Source organism: Camponotus floridanus, unplaced genomic scaffold, assembly GCF_003227725.1.
Source record: "Camponotus floridanus strain SB8 unplaced genomic scaffold, Cflo_v7.5 scaffold31, whole genome shotgun sequence".
NCBI lineage: Eukaryota > Metazoa > Arthropoda > Insecta > Hymenoptera > Formicidae > Camponotus > Camponotus floridanus.
In genome coordinates, this window is record NW_020229448.1 from 1,311,757 (window position 1) to 1,328,380 (window position 16,624).

General features: G+C 38.6%; 1 protein-coding gene across 1 annotated transcript in view; it reads left to right on the forward strand.

Annotated features, from left to right (window-relative positions):
* The first annotated feature begins 9,740 nt into the window (after window positions 1-9,740).
* Window positions 9,741-16,624, forward strand: part of LOC105252407 (homeotic protein antennapedia) — a 99,823-nt gene continuing 92,939 nt past the window's right edge. The window contains exon 1 of the mRNA XM_020027873.2: window positions 9,741-10,255. The gene's annotated coding sequence lies outside the window, so the exon portion shown is untranslated. The remainder of the gene's footprint in view (window positions 10,256-16,624) is intronic.

Sequence of the window (16,624 nt, forward strand, 5' to 3'; positions counted from 1 at the left end):
GGTTGGCACATTGGCGAGCCGAGAGGAGGGGATGATATACACCCTTGGAGATAAACGAGCGCCGCGTTCAATGAAGTCGACTATAAGGGTAGTCCTAGGTTCGGTTCTTGTCACTGGTAGATGGCCGGTGCCAAAGTTACGAGCGTTTGCGTGCGTCAAAGGTAGACAGATTGATAAGTCGATTGCGCTGTAGTAAATGAATTTTTAAATTACGCATTGTCCCTTGTGTGATTCAAATATTAAGAAAATATTAAAAACATAAAATTAAATTCTATCACAATTATATTAATATATAATATAAAATTAAATTATTGATTACAAAAAGTATATTAATATAAATAAATAAAAATAATAAAATTTTAAAAGGGATGATGCTTTTTAATAATCTAAAATATGCCTGATGTATATATTTATTATTAGCTTATCGATCGACTTGATATTAAATCGCAATCTAAATTTCTTTACGTCGAATAAAGTATCAGCTGATAGCAAATATCTTTTCATTTATCTTATCTCTTTAAGCCTATATATATATATATATTGATCGATTGCTGTTAGATGTGATACCAATCGTAATAGCGGTGCTGTCATTGCGTCCATAAAACGCACCGTCGAGACGGCACAATTTTAAGTTTTACGCCATTTACAAAATGAGTCGCCATTATTTTCGCCGGGTGGATTTATCGCTACATACATTTGGAGCGAGCGACAATCCAATTTATGTGGGAGTCCCGTAATAGTCTGCCACCGCAACGCGAGAAACCTCTTCCCTCCCCGCCGTCCCTCTCTTTCTCACCCCTTCTTGTTCCGCCATCTACTCTGCAGCATCCACCCAACTGACGCTCACCACCCACGGCACTGATTAAATAAAAGAACAAATGGAGGTAACTCCTAATTAGTGCACTAGTTCCTTGCATTCTTGCTAGCCGTACCAACGACCTTCGCCGGATTAATTGCAGTCGTGCGTTTATTGCGAGCACGATGCTTATTCGTGCATGAATTTGTCGTTTTTCCTGGGGGATGCCTTATTGCGTTTGAAGTGAAGAGGAAAGTTTAAACGCGCAACGTGAAGAATGTAACACGGAAATGTAATTTTCTTTATAACGGATAAACGGGGTTACCATGTTTATGCATTGAAAGCTTATTGATTTTTAATCGTTATAATACGCGCACAATCGAGCTCATCTGTTAAATAAATCAAAGACTGTCGCCTCTTAACGGCATTATTTATCATATCAGATTAGAGCTTAATTGGGAATGATAAATAGAAGGTATGCGCGCGCGCGTTCCAGAATCTACCTGATCTTAATTAAGACCTATTCGATGGGTAGAAACGAGTTTCTTCATACCTGACCGCGAAGGATTATGCTGGGCTTATTTTCCATCTCGGCCATCTTTTCTGTACATAACTTCTCTCTATATAGCTTTAAATTTTATCTAACTTTAATTTAATTTTTATCTCTTTCTATATAACTTTAATATATTTTACAATAATATGTATTTTAGCAATATTTTGATGTTAATAATAAAATAAATTACTGAAATATTATTTCCAAATATAAGAATTAAATTATATAATGGAAAATATATAGTACAGAGAAAAGATGGTTGATGAAAAATAAACATCATTATTTACATTCAAGAATCGATGATCGTATCGGGATGAACTAGAACGAAAAGCGAAGTGAAAAGTTCGAATACACAAGAGACGGTAGGAGAAATAAACGGTATCGGTAGGGGTTGCTAGGGGGCTGAGAAAGGCGGAGGCGCGGCTGCGTCTGAGTTGCTCGCGATGTATGGGTCTACCACCTCTCGTCCCACCCTTACCTCATCTTTCTGACCTCCCACTCCACCAGCTAGCAGCAATTTTTTGTTCGTGGTCCGCTTGTATCAAATTACGATAAATATTGCGGTGCCGACGTGAACCTCGGTAAGGGGGCGCCTATTCGCAACGCCACGACTTAACATCGCGTAGAAAAAGTGAGAGATAAAAGGGAAGAGAGAGGGAGAAGTTTCAAAAATTTGCTTTTTAAAAAAGTGCTCCGATATAAAATTAAAAGTTTGCAGTTTGAACAGAAACAAGATTATATTTTTTACATGAATAATTAAAAACAAGGGAAAAATTTATTTCTGTGCATAGAGAAATAAATGTGTTTACCCTTCTGTATAACAGTGACGTGGCCAGATATACACAGGTGGTTTGAAATACTTACACGTCGCTCTCTATCTTTTATACTGTAAGATTTTTTTGTGCTAATTAAATTACTTAATTTTGTAAGCATTTTCTGCATTACATTATTATTTATGTCGTAAGATGTTGTTTCACACAGAAATCAGCTTAGAGAAATTGTACGAAGATAATCGTCGCGTCCGAGAAAAATCGTTTGCGCGAAAAATTCGTGACGATCCTCTCGAAAAAAAAAATAATAGAAAAAACTTATAAATGGGGGTGTGCGTATAAGTGTGGGTGGGACCAAATATTATATATAACTATCTACCCTAGCCAGTTGCGTGCGGAGGATAGAAAACACGCGGACGCGCGGGAAGAGGTATGGCGGGGGCGAATTGAGGGATGGTAGTAGATGAGGTGCAGAGAAGGGTGGACTGGGATGGGAGGAAGCGGAAGAAAGAGCGACAGTGGGAGTGCGGGGGAGAGGGAGAGTGGAAAGAGAGGCGGATGGGAGCGGCGTAGTGGGGGATGACAGAGATGAATTCGTTTCATTTCACGCTGGGAAGCTCTCGCGTTCCCCGCGTCCGATGATTTACTGGGCTACAATGTGGTAACCCATGATTTATCGCCAACACGCTGGCTTGCCACTGCGCTATACCTGATACCATGGTTGCGTATGCGCCGTGCCCAGCGTGTCCAAAGAACGCTTTATACTCTTTCTCTGTCTCTAGCCCATCTTCGCTCCCCTCGTTACTTGGACGTACCTTCGCGGGCACGTCTTCGCGAGTGGGCGGCGAGAGGAGGGAAAGATGAAGACCCTCGCGACCGAAGCCATGGAATATGCTATCTGCCTACGATGTTGGCGGTGGCAGCTCGGAACCGATAATTCCATGCTCCGCCACCATTTATTTATGCGCGAGAAACACTCTCTCGTGCGTTTGATCGCCACCCGCGCACTTTGTCATCCGTGATGTAGCCTTATTTATTTACAAGTGACATCGTCATCGGCTTCTGAGTGTCTTTTCACATACTGCAAATTTTAACATTATTTACCGTGAAGCTTTAAAATTGAAGAATACAGTCGTATCCTCGCATTGACGTGACGTATTATCAAGTATAACGAAATAACGCGTATATTTTGAAAAGATAAAGAAAACCGTTGCGTTTAAAAAGCTTGTGACTAATTGCGCGGGCAACTAGCAATTACAAAACCAAGTCGATATTAACATCGGTTTGCGGTTGCATTTGCGGTTACGACATCAAATCGTTCGGTCAACCGTAATGTAACCAACTCGTAACCATCATGGTGAAAATGGACGTGGTCGACAAGTATAACTATAATTGCATTGAATACGGACGATAAACTGTACGCGGAAGCATTGTCAATTAGTATTCTCTCTAAATCGAAATTTATGAATATAATTTTTAATTAAGATTAATCTCGAAGTATATAAATATATCTAATATGCGTTGTTTCCATCATTTAAAATTTATATAGGAATAATTGTTCAAAGTTAAATATAGAGTTGTACTTGTCGACTAATGATATCTTGTCAACGATAAGAATAAATATTTAAAACAGACAAGAGAGAGAGAGAAAGAGAGAACGAGCGATAAAGCATGAGAAGCGTATCGTTTGTATAGTTGGCGAATACGGTAGAGAATTCGCCTCTTCCGTATAGTTATACGATGCGGATAAAGCATGAGAAGCGGTCGTAATGCCAGCTTGAAACTTCACAGAACATGGAAGGTATATCCTTGGTTTGCTAGAAACTCGAGACCAAGTCTTGGCTACCACGAGACCAACATCTGAGCCGAAGTTGCTTGCGCCCTCTCAAAAGTCAAGATCCCGACTCTCGAGGGTCCTTTGCCTAGATTCATTAGGGATCTTGCTGATCCTGACGCCGTTTGGAGACCCCACGGACGCTCTGCTCGAAGATTAATTCCGACCGCGCAAACTTTGTTTCCCATTGTAAACAAGAGACAGTTTCGAGAAACACCCCTTTCTCCCCGTTCGCTTCGAGCCACTTAAAACCTCATTTCTTTCCGCCCTCTATAAAAGTTGCCGCAAAAGAATGCTTAATTTTTCTATAATAACATTGGTTTTTAATAGTCGTTAAGAAAATGATTTATGATTCAAACGACCTTTAATCGAGATTTTACTATCGAAGATATATTAAAATTAGTATAAATTATTTGTTTCTCGTGAAAAAAAAAAACATGTACGTTGGCGATAGCGTACAGATGTTTTCCACATGTAATAAAATTATTACAAAGCTGTTACTTTTTAATTTATTTATGATATTACACACGACATTACGTGTACAATTATCGTAATTTTACATTTTCTTAGTGATCGAAAAAATCGAGATACGCGCGAGGTATCCAGTTATTCTCAAGCAGGATCTCTAAAATGCGGAAGCGTGGTTATTACATAATTCGACGCTTTTCGTCAAATAACGAGCCGTTCATGTAACTACGAATAAAGACTGCGAGAATCCCATGATTTGTAGTAGGTCGCGAATCTAAGCATCCGTCACATTTAGCGGTCGCGAAGCGAGAGTCGAGTTGTAAAACACGGCGGGACAAATGAGGATATACGTAGCGGAAGAAGTGTCGCTAGGTTATCGTGGTGTGGAGACTCGCGGAGGGTTACTCCATAGAGCGGGGGTGGCGAGCGGGGATGGGTGCGCGCGTGCCGCCAGAATCCAGATTTTATAGCGCCGTTAGGTTAACCCGACGATTTTCAAAACTCGCATGATTGCTCGCGATAAAAATCGCGACATTTAATCGCGCGGAAAGTAAATATGTTTTAGCGGTTTTCGACTGATATCTAACTCCAAGATTGCAACACGAGCATATATGTTGTAATACGTTGTAATGCCACTCTTTGCAAAATATATCTATGATCCAATAAATGTCATATATCGAGAAATTAATTATTTTTTGTCCACGTGTATTACAAAAACTTAAATCAATTTCCGTTATTTTCATAATTGACTACGCGAAAGGAATGATTGTCGTTTTTTCTTACGCATGATAAAGCTTAAAGAAAATGCGCTTGTAAAAGATGTCATCTGTTTCGAGAGTTATCTAAGAATTTACATTTTTGAAGTAATGGATATTATTAGTAATATCGAGACAAAAATGTTTAGGCTCAAGATATTTGTGACGCGATACGTTTGAAAAAAAAAAAAATTTCAATATCTCGCCGATAAAGGCACATTTAAACAGAAACAAAATAATATTTATACATAGAAGCATCTCGTATACATTTCAGGAAATGTTATCGAAAGATTTTATCATGTTTTTGTAATTATACATGAGGAAAGATCTGCGTTTTTATTCGTATCGAGATGAACCCTCTTTACCCCTGCAATTCTATACGTCGGAGGGTCAGAGGTAGTATTATAGAGAAGATTGCACACGACGGCGCTTTTCGTCGTCGTGCCTCACAATCGTAAGTTTGGAATGGTACAGAGAATGGTGAGATAAAAAGAGAGAGAGAGAGAGAGGGAAAGGGAGGAAGAAGTTGGGCTCTGAATGACGGAATTCATGCCATGCCCGTGGATTCAGAGATGCGGTGAATGGAGCTGGCGGAAGGGCTTTGGAAATTAAACGTCCTGTGGATGGTCTTTTTTCGTGAGCAGTAATGTACGACTGCTCCTTAGAGGAGTGAACATCCTCCCTCTTCTCGTCAGCGTTCTTTCCCGTTGCCTCTCCTCAGCCCTCTTTTTCCTTCTTCCCTCCTTCTCTTTCTCTCGGCTAGGGAGGGTGCCGGGAAACTACCACAGCGGGCAGGACAATTTCCCTCTGATAAGAAAGTAGATCGAGGTGGGAGATATGTTGGAGAAATCTCTCATGCAGTAAATATATATCTTTCATAGTACATACATACATATATATATATATATATGCATTTAGATTTACGATTCCATATGTATTCTTCTATATACGTCAAATATTTTTCACATATATACACGAATATAATGTATAAGAGATTGAGTATTTGTCAGAGTTTCTTTTCACCTAATGGTATAGAAAGAAATAAACAAACCGAAAATTAAAAATAAAAAGTTATATATATAACTATTTTAATATTAAAGTTGTCAGATTTTGACATGCGTCTATTCGTGAGCAAATATTCGGTAATGTATCTATGAACGCATGCGTAAGATGCAAATATACGTGAGTAATCATAGAGACTAATATGGTATACATAGTGCCGTCCTATATATACACATATGTGAATAAATAGATTTGCGTGTGTGCGGACATGCGTGATGAGATGTGTATGCACGTGCCGCAGGAGGGTTACGGCGAGAGCACAGAATATAAAGTGTAAATAAATCAAGCATTTTATAATTTCGTCGCTAATTTTTAGTTGTAATTGCATTTATCCTCAATTAGAAATATATTATAAGAAAAATATACATTTTTCATAACAAACTATAAAAAAAATATGTATAACGTATTTTTTTAAATGATAGAATTTTAATTTCACACACATGTAATATAATTCTCTTATACTAATCAAAATTTTATTTAGATAAAAATTTACTTTCTTATCGTAAAATTAAATTGATTTTTAAATTTTTTTAGTTATACGTGTCGTCCAAACATGGCTAATGTATATTTTAATGGATATATGCTAGCATATCACGTTCTCATGCAAAGCTAAGAATATTAAGAATTGAATCGCAAACAACTGTTCGTAACAGAAGGCAAAAATATGGCATGGAAAGTTAAGCGATCATCCGCGTAGGTAAAGTGTCAAAATATTGACAGTCCTTTAGCCATTAGCATTATGAACGACTCGTACTGGATCAGTGCCGGTTGGCTGGCTGGCTTGCCTGCCTGTTTAGTTATTGTTTCCGCCACAGATTATAGGGATGGGGTCTTTATTGCCCTATGGCGATAATATAGGTATACTCACAATCGTAGTACTGCAAGCTCTCACACATACACTCACGTATAGGCTTGTGCCGGGCTCGCACCTGTTGGCGCCTGCGATTATGGCCGCAATAACATTCCGTCAAACGGCGAATGCGTACTCGAATTTCCCAACTCTATTTTAACCCTCGGAACCGCCTCCGACGTGACCATGCGATCCCTGCATTGATTTACCTGTGCAACAAGGAAACGCTTATCCTTATCTCACTATATAAAAGTCAATTATAAATTGATACTATTAATAAATTAATATTATTAGCATGATGTTTTTTAACAATCTGACAGAAAAGATTTATAAGAATTCTCGACATTATTAATGATCGATTCAACTTTTTAATAATATATTATCTACACATATTATCTACACACATAAAATAGCCATTGTGTATATAAAGATTGCTTGTTATATAAATATATTCTTCGTACTATCTAGCAAGGCACAGTATAATCTCCAGGATATATCTTGGCTGTCAGATTCTCATGCTTTTTTTTTTTTTAACAAATGTACTGTTTTATTTATTTTGTGTATTTACACACGACTCGCGGATTTAATATTGTCCGGCAAAACAAACAGGCGAAGCAAAGGAGTCCGGGGTTCCAATTCATCGATTTTACGTCTCGACATTATTTATTGTTCAATATATCGGACTTGTCGCCCGCGATACCATTCGTTGCGTCATACGCCATAATAACGGTATCTTCTCCAAAACTGTTCATTGCTGTCGCTGTAGGACGAAAAAAGTAGGAGCTTCCACACGCTTTAAATTCTTCAGGAAGAGCGACAAATAAATATCGGATGATGTATGAGCCGGGCGGCCTGGGCGACTGCAGTGCGCGCGCGCGCGCTCGCATGGTTCACCGGGTATACTTCCAGCTCTAAATTCGGTGCCGAGTTTAGGTGGGCTCGATTTAAATTTCGCCAGAAGCGGAATTGGCCGCATGGCGAAACGCAATTTCGCAGCGCGGAGTTTATTCTCGCGCGAATTCAAATTAATGGGACGTCGTGCGAATTGACTTTTCTAAATTATTCAAGCTGCGTCGAATGAGGTTTCAGTAGACATCACGTTTACTGATTCATGACATTCTTTGGACTCTACATCAGTAGCTTTCTTTTACTATGCAAAATATGGTTCCTGGGGTAGTGTCAGCACATACTTTTTTTCTTCCTCTCTCCGTTATACATTATTATTAATCTTTCTGTTATATATCTTTGAGGATATATAATCTGCAAAATATTTCAACAAGAATTAAAGAGAATAATTATAAGCGCGATAAATATATTTATAATAAAGAAAGTGAGGTTAACATATTTTTATAAAGACAAAACATTTCAAATATATATATGTGTGTGTGCGATATTTCGTCTGAAAATTTATAGTAGCAGTCAATGTACGTACCTACAATATATAGCGTGTCTACCACGTGGCCACTGAGAGACTCGAGTATGTGTACGTGCGGAGGAACGGCCACAAATCACCATTACTCGATGTATATCGCGACGCTATATAATTATACCTATAACGCCAAGCACCAGGTAATGGCTCAATCCTGCATGTATGTTCGATGATAACCAGCCCTGAAGGTGAAGCGCTAGGTGGGATCTCTGACGGTGCCCGCCAGATTCGAACTGGCCGTCCGCTATTGGCCAAACGATGGTCACGTGTTACGTTACGTCATCGTGGCCATCCTGAGTACACGGCCTGAAATCAGCGGCGTAGGAGCGAGAAAGAGGAAAAAGAGAGAGAGAGAGAGAGGGGGAGAAAGCGCGGGAGAGACGATCGAGAGATGGGAAGGCAAAGAGGGGGAAAAGGCGCGCGCGCGACAGAGACATCGCACTTATCCTTGGAGAGGGTGAACGCGATACCGAAGAGGGATGAAAATAGCGTTCGTGAGAAACGAGGACGGCTATATATCGCGAAAGGAAAGCAACATTTAAAGGAGGACGAAGGAGGAGAAAGAACGATTCGCGGACCGCGAGTGAAAGCGAGAGAGGCGAGGCGCCTGACGGAGAGAGAAAGAGAGAGGCCGAACGAAGCGGGAAAAGAGGCAGCGAGCGAGAGTCTACACCCTTCTATCCGTACTACTCCCTCCCGCCATTAACAACGCCCTTGCATATAAATCCGCCTCCTATACGTGTATAGTCGATCACCCGCGTGTGCGTGGGACCGTTTATCTCTCTTCATTTCGCGCGTCCCGCGATGTCACCGTCTCCTTCTAGAGAGTCGGCGCTCTCCCTCTCTCTAAATACGCTCTCGCTCGTACGGTCCGAATTCCCCGCCTTTGCGCTGGCCGCAGGATAGCCGTGGAGAGGAGAGTTAGGAGCTCGTGAAACGAAGCAAGACGCAACGACGAGAGTAACGTGCACGCGGAAGGGACGACACGAATACGAGAGAGAGAGAGAGAGAGACGGAGAAAGCGAGACGGAACGAGAGATAGCGAGCGAGCGAGAACGAGAGAGCTCTCTAGTCAACGGTAGGACGAAAACACGAGGAGCGAGGCAGAGAGACAGAGAGAGAGAGAGAGAAGGGGAGAGAGAGAGAGAGAGAGATAACGGAGGCAGCGCCGCGTGGCGGCGCGAGGTGGGGACTATCGGGCCGTAAACCATCCGCGGTGAACATTTAACTCACGTATTGCCATCCAACAAGTTTGCTTTGGCCGGTGAAAGAGCGTCCCCGAGATCTCAGAGTCGGCGTCGACGAGGCGAAACCTCCGCGAGACCTCCGCGCGAGGAGGTGGACGAGGCCTACGCGGCAAATCCCGTGCAAGGACGTCCCCGTCCTTCCGTTCGCCGGAGTTACGATCGGGCAATCTATCGGGCGAAGACTCGGCACCGTAATCAACGGCGTGAAGTTGGCCGCGACGTCAGTTTTTGGCGACGATCCGAGGACTCGACTCGACGCGACTCGCCTCTCAAAAACGCACGTTCGCGCGATCAAAAGACGAGGAAGCCGAGCGAGGAAAGGACCGAGATACGGACGAGACGTCTTCGGTAATCGAGGTAAAGCGGATGGAACGACCAATTTGAGAAAGGACGAGCTCGAAGAGGCGCTATCATGAGCTGCAAGGAACGTGCGCGGACTAACCTTCCGCAAAGACGTCTTCGCCATCGTTGATCCCGCATCGGCCGCTACGGTAAGTCCATATCTCGTCCAGCTGTGGTTAACACACTGTCGCGGCACGTAGAAGCGTCCTTTCCTACACGCAGCTCGTTTCACGCATTCGTTTCGTATACTTGGGCGAAAAATTATGTCGGAGGTTCAATCTGTCAAAGCCATGGACTCGGATCTTTCTCCCGCCAAAACGTCAAGCAGCGCACATGCTCCGTCAGTTAGAGCTGCTATAACGAGATCACTTTGTTGATATCTCTAGATTGCTTTGCGTTAATTTTAAATTAGATCGCGTCGCGGTGTACTAAATGAAACCTGTTGTCTATGGATGTGGACGTGTGCCGTTTCATTGATTATTCTATTATGTAAATGCTCGTTTTTGTTACATATATGAAACATTGATGTGTCATGCATTTTGGCAGACGAATCGTCGTGCGAATGTAATAGTTTATACTCACACGTGCGAGTACGTTTCGAAATTTCTTTATTTACTAAGAAATGTATTTATTTGTCTTCTCTCCTTCGGGCATATATTTATAGATGTTTCGATATGTATGCTACGATTTGTCTGTCATGTTATTTGAATAGATTAACTTTATCAGATGGTATAAATCAACGATCTTTGATAATATATATGTGGTATCAATTGCAATATATTAATGAAAGATTGTAATGATGTTAATACTTTTTTATATCACTTTATAGCGCGGGATAAATAAATAAATGGCATCATAAACATATAAACTGTAATTAAAAGCGACAATTCGAAAGAATAATGTTTAAAGAAGCATCTATTTACACGCCATAAATTACCAACAATTAGGACGCGTGCCAAATTGTTGATTAAATCAAGTTTACAAGTTTATTCGCCTCCTTTGCCAATATACATTCAAATCACGTCATTTATACAAACACATACATTGTAAAAAAATAGAGCATTTGAGAGAATTTTTCTGTCTGCTAAAATTATAGTTCAATTTGTAAGAAGAAGGGTTAATAATCACGGGGATTAAAATAACTTTTTGAAAATGGCAGTCGTCATTTCCAATAGGTATTTTAATCTGGTCGATATTCTCTCCCTCTCTCTTTTCCTCTCTTTTTCTCTCTCTCTCTCTCTCTTTCTCTCTCTTGTACGCTTAGTAGGCGTTTTCGATTTTCCCAGAGGGGGAAAAAGAGGTATCTGTCCGAAAATAAAGTGAGTTTAGTATCGTGGAACCTGAGGGTAAAATAGGTACTGTATACCGTAGCGATGCCTCTGACGGAGGCCATAAATAAGGATCCGACGGTCGGCGCGGCTGCAGGCGGTGATAAGCGTTCCTTTGCCCCCCACCAACGCAACCCTTAGACTTTCTCGTGCGTCATCTTCCTCTAGCGAGCGCAACCCCCGAGCCTATCTATGCGCAATATTCCGTTACAGAAAGATATCAAACTGGCGTTCGACTAGGTGTATGTTAAACATTTATGCTCAACAGCGACCCTGAACGAGATGTATGATGGATCTTGTTGCCGATAATAGCGTTAAAAAATATATTTGGCGAATGTCATCTTTCTATTTTGCTGGTCCTCCAAATAAAGTATTTATTTCGTTTTTCTTATCGTTTAAAATTTTCGCAGATAAAATAAAGTTTATATAGGTATTTCTTTTTATAAGATATTTATAAGAAATCCTTGAAATATGTTATGTAGAATTAGCATAAAATTGTAATTTTTTTATACGTGAAATCTTATGAGAAATTTAGTTTTCGCTGTTTCGCAGCAAAAATTTGAGAGAAAGTGAATCTTAATAATTTTTTTCTCTCGTCAACCTCATCTCTTTTTATTAAATTATCGTAAAATTTATATCGTTGGATGAAGGTTTTTTAAAATATTGCACAATTCCATTGATTTTCCCAAAACTACGTACATAATAAAAATACATATTTGTAACATTAATATATGAATAACGCGCGACATATTGAATATTTTCTAATATTCGGTGAAAACATTTGCAATAAGTCAAACATATATTCGGAATTCACTAGACGACGATTCTTCTTGATATCGGCAGAAATATGTAGAGTCGCGGATCGCTTGTCCTTGTATCGGATGAAGGGGTTTACGAACACTCGAGGCGCTCGAGCGTTTCCCGACCGTATAACGAATAGGTATAGCCGGGTTCCTTCATCCCCTACGGGCAGCACGAAGCGACCATTTCTCATATCAGTTTAGCCGACACTTTCGAGAACTTGCTCAGGGAGCCTCGGGCGTCGCGATGTCATCCGATGCCTCTTGCCCTCTTGCGTTCTTGCCCGCCTCCCGGGTCTTCCATCCCTCTTCCAACTCCGCGACACCTTAGCTACCCTTCCTCCTCGGCCGAAGAAACCCCCCTTTTGTCGTGTCTCTACTCGTGGTCCTACGATCGCCCTTTCTCGATTTCGTAACCCCCAAAGTGTCGGCCGAGTGCCCGCGGCCTGAAGATAAGTGTCGCCCGAAACTTAACAAACCTCGGATGATAAAAGAGGCCGCCAGGTCTTGAATCATTCTCGGAAAAAAAAGAACGGCACATAGCCGAGTTTCTTATCTGTAATTCGTAGTCGAGAAGAAGTTGCTGTGAATCGACGAGTATCCCGTTTTTTCCCCTTTTTTTTTATTAAACTGTTTTGTTTTCAGGGATTAATTAATGCGCAGAAATGAATTATATTGTTTGGAAGTTTGAGAGAAAAAATATTCTTATCGAAGAATAAGAATAACATTTTTGAAGTTTCCCAATGATATCATTCATTTCCGCGCTGTAATATTGAGATATTCTTATCATTATTTGATATTGTGGAATGTCTAAAGTTATCATATCAGTTAACTTTACGATAGAATTGTAACAAACTCGAATACTATTGGTTTGATGCTTTACAAAAAAAATATAAGTTCCTTTATTATATTTTACAAAATTTCGTACTAATTCGCGATTACACAGAGAATATTTTCCTAGTAACTTGAAGAAATTGTAATATTTTGAGCGATATTTTTAAATTAAATATCGCGAAAAACATTGATTTCTTTATTTCTTTAATTTTTCATCCAGCTTTTAATTAAATATTGAATATGTCGCTGCATTATTTGTATATTATCAACAGATATTTTATATCGGATATATTATTGCAAGTCGCAATATATTTTTTCATTATTTAATCAACTTTCAAAATACTTGTATCATTCACACGATATTGGAGATTGATAATACAATACATAATAAATTAATAAATTAATAAACAATTTAAGAAGTCTCTTCTGCTTTTGAATATTATACGGCAATAAATTAAGAAAAATATAATTAATATGAATTCTTTGACACTTTGAATTTAGTAGGATAGAAAGTCTCATATAGAATTCCATAAAAGCTACCGACGGATAGCGGCATGCATGTTGATTTCCCGTGAAAGTTGTGAAATATAATAAATATATATCTTTTCTAGGGCTTTTAAATATATCGGAAAATCTATGTCTGCTTTAATCATGGCATCTATTATCGACTACAAGAAACATGTAAATTTGTACCTTCAGAAAAATATCGTAAAGACAAATATAATGATCAAATAATTCAGAATAACAAGCCGAGTATTCACCAATAAGTAATGCTTATCTCTCTAGGCTATAAATTTTCACTACTATTATTTGAAATGGCAGAAAGATTATCACATTATAAAGGATGACCTTAGCAACAATAAGAAAATATTTAAATCTTTGCTTTTCGGGATATAACGGAATCTTAGTCTAATTAAAGAAGCGTGACGGGCGTATTCAAAGGTATACCATGCAATCTGAGGGTGTAGATATATTTTTGGAGCAAGGTCAAAAGGGCAATTGCGTCACCTGTACGATTTATTTTCTACCTGGTGTGCCGTACAAAAATGACCTTATTCACGAGCGCCCCGTAAATTAGAATAGTAATAAAAAATGTCACGCAAATGAAATGAGTCTAACGGCAATGCTTCGCTCTTTTTGCGAAGGCCGCTGGCCCCAGAACGATGCGAGTTTCTAGCTTCTGCCGGTGTTATTGAAAAATCACAAGAAATATAGTATATTATCCGCAAACTTTTAATTTAATTTGCAATTTGAATTTGGCATCATTTCGCGACTATTGACATTATCTTCTCATCATTCATTTGTCATGAAATGTAAAAAAGATGTGATATCTTTAAGATATGAAAGAATATTATTTAACATTTGCAAAAAATTAATAATTATTAGATTAAACTTTATTTTGAACAATTTATTTCAAAAAACTTTGGCTGTTTTTGTAAATCTTTATTATTGAAGCAAATCAGTATATTAGTTTTGAGAAATATACGAGTAATATAAAGCATAAGATATCACTTCGAAATAAATAATTATAGTTTCTTATCTCAAATCAAATGCAAATCCCTAAAATAATTCTAAATTTAAAATATTTTCTTTTCTTATATTAAAACTTAAAATTGTATTTTTTCTTTTACATAGTATATTTTTTATGTGAATTTTTTTTAATTATTAAGTTTTGTGATTTGCATTTAATAAAAATTTAAAAATAAGTTTTTTATTTTATTAATATGCATATATTTAGATGAACGCGACACACAATGCGTGGCTACAGAAAACAAATTATAAAATGACAATTCGGTTATTTACACTTAGTGTATATAAATACATCTTGAACGGCAACATAAAGAAATCCTCGCTCGCAGCGCAAAACGATGACCATGTAGAATGATGATTGTGTCATTAGTCGTTGCTGGTGGCCGTTGATTTATAAGTTCAACTTGAGACGGACAATATTTTTGTTTTAATGTTTCTTTTGGTCGAAAGTACGTGCGCGGACTGCCGGATGAGCGCGAGGTGGACATAGGTGGCTGATGATGTCACTCCCTTAGCAGGCAAAAGAGAGGAAAAGAGAGACAGGTCCGTATGCCGTACCGGACATCGGTTACACGGTGCCTAGTTTAAGTTGGGTTGTCGCGATGGCACACAGAGATTACGCGATACACGGTGGAATATACTTAAGGTATCGCCAACACAGTTCCTAGATACATCAAGATTGTCGGATCGTTTCTTAACGCACGAATTGCTTCATCGCATTAATCTGATACCGATGTAAACAATCTTGATTCGTTAATCCGAGAAAATAATATGTATGGAGATAACAATACGCACGTAACAATATATAACAATAATATAAAAATAATATGAAATGTAAAATATATGTGTATAAAATTCGTATAGATTTATTATTACGCGTTGATGGAAGGAGAACAAATAGAAAGCATTTAAAGTACTTCTGATTAAAAGGAAGGCGCTATCGAGATAAAGTGCGAAACAATTTGTTAGAAATTAATAACGATGCAATACACATCGCATCGCGCTAATATACCCAAGATACACACTAGCATAATTAAACCTCATTACAACCTTGCACACTTATTCTATTTTGAAAGTCGAATTAAGTAACGCCACGCTGCGCCTAATTATGATTATTTCATCGAAATCCTGCGAGCAGGAATCCGACAACAGGAAAAGAATTGCGCAGCGCGCGTATAAGTTTTAGTACTTCTGATGCGTGAAATACTGCGGGATATATACACGTGTGTGCGCGCGCGTGGAAACTTATTTTGCATGTTTCTTCTTCTATGTATCGCTATACATACACGTATGCGCGCTCGCGCGTGCACTAACGGAGCGTGCAATGTCTGATTAACATGAGAAGCCTGAAACACCTGTGCCTTGAGCGTCGTATAATTATTCGCTTCTTCGGTTCGCAACGTTTGCAAAATCACTTGATAGATATCCATTCTCTCTCCCTGTTAAAAATATTAATAATGATAGCTTTGCAATAAATAGTTAGCTTTAGATAATATTAGTAATGATAGCTGAGCATTATAATTAACAGATTTTGATTCCACTTGTAGAGAATAACATGTAAGCTTCTCTAATTATTGGCAGTTGTTTGGAAAATTATGAGGTTTATTATATAATGCTACTGATAATTTTGTATAATTGAATAGATTATATTAGAATATATTTGTTTAATTATTATGCAAAATTATTGATTGTCCTATATTACTAATGAAAATCTACAAAGAGATCAAAATATAATTTCATATATCAATTGATTGCATTTATGTATTTGCAATATCATCTTGTACTGTTAATCATTTAGTGCATATTAATGTTGTATCGCCTCTACAATTGCTTGGAAACAGTCCGCTAATTATTAGATCGCAGTGATATATTACTGCGAGAATCATGAATTATGAATCAAATGCAATGCATATAAAATCTTGGTAGATATAAGTTTCTAATTAGGATATTAAGATATATGTGTGATAATATGCACATATATAATTTTTAATTTTGAAAAAAATTAGCAAAATAATGTATAACATAT